Consider the following 1,518-nt stretch of genomic DNA (forward strand, 5'->3'; position numbering starts at 1 on the left):
AATAAGGGGGAAGCAGGTGTCTGATAGAGTGTCAATAAGCAAAGTGCACAAAAAAGGGAAAGCACTTCTCTTATATGGGGTACTCTGAGAAATCTCACTTTTTTCAGAATATATATTTCTGGAGGGAAGAAAAAAATTATGATGCAAAAGAGACAGAGGGCTTAACCATGGAAAACATATATTTAGTTTGCTCGATTCTATAAGAGAATAGAGAATCATTGAGAGTATTTAAATAGAGCATTGACTTAGTCACATTTGACTTTCCTAATTATCATTCTAACTTTTGAACATGAAGTATATTAAACACAGGCAAAATTAAGTGATAAGAATAATAGCTACTGTTTACATATATTATTTTAGCTAATTACCATAAAATATTTCCTTTTCTGATATTATTAATATTAATTCTGATTTACAAATCAAAGAATGTAGGCCATCAAGCTTTCCATGGTCATTAGCTCAAGCAGGAATCATATCCAGGTGTATTTGCTAATCCTTCTGCTAGACTCTCCTCATGAAGTCAGGAAATATGTGGGAAATTATTGTAATACCGTAGAGAAATGAAAACAGCCTGACTGTGGCGTAAATACTATGGATGGAAACAGAGGGACACAGCTAAGGAGTACTGAGAAATAAGAAACACTGAGGAGTTAAAATTCTAATAGGAATGAGATGATTCTAGTTAATGGGTGAAATCGCTGGGAAATGCTAAATAATGATATTAATGGAAACAAGAAACAAAGGGAAAGAAGATGGAGGGGGAGTGCTGAGTGATGCTGTGGTCATTCTGAAGTTTATCGCAACATCAAGAGGATATATGCAGTAGGCTCTAGACCATGAAAAGCATGCTCCATTATAAAAAACAAAAACAAAAACAAAAACAAAAACCCCACAAAATACAAACCCAAACTCCCTCAAACATCAACTTTTCAGTGTATCTTCATCTTGTAATTTAATATTCCCTGAATTTCCTGGTCTCAAGCTGAGTCTGTGGAATCTGGAGGTAAAATTATCTTTACTCCTCACTGCCACTTTAAGAACATTTTCCTGCTATTCCCTTTGGAGCACCTGGAGTCCTGTTATCCCACACACTTCATTCATGGAGACTTTAATACATTACTCATAATTTCCCCAGTATCCAACCTTCCCAGGACTCCACCATCTTGTATGATTTCAACTTTTATTCCAATTTAATTATTAAAAAAGTGAATAAATTCAAATTTTATTTAAATGTTAATTACAGACAACCTAAAATTGGTTTGTAATTTTTTTTCTAGAAGTTTGGAATGCAGCAGTTATGAAGATAGAAGGTTAGACTCTATCCTAAGGGTAACTGGTGACAATCAGAGGCCTTAGAAGAGAAGTTAGTTGAACATTTGATCAGATCTGTGTTTCAATACAGTCATACCTCCTGGAATGTAGAGGATGCATGAGAAGAAGCTGTATAAGGGGAAAAAGAAAGCTCATGGAAAGGCTGAATGGATTCGTGATCTCTGGGTATGGAGAACATCACCCTGC

The sequence above is a fragment of the Odocoileus virginianus genome, chromosome 14, assembly GCF_023699985.2.
Source record: "Odocoileus virginianus isolate 20LAN1187 ecotype Illinois chromosome 14, Ovbor_1.2, whole genome shotgun sequence".
NCBI classification, from domain to species: domain Eukaryota; kingdom Metazoa; phylum Chordata; class Mammalia; order Artiodactyla; family Cervidae; genus Odocoileus; species Odocoileus virginianus.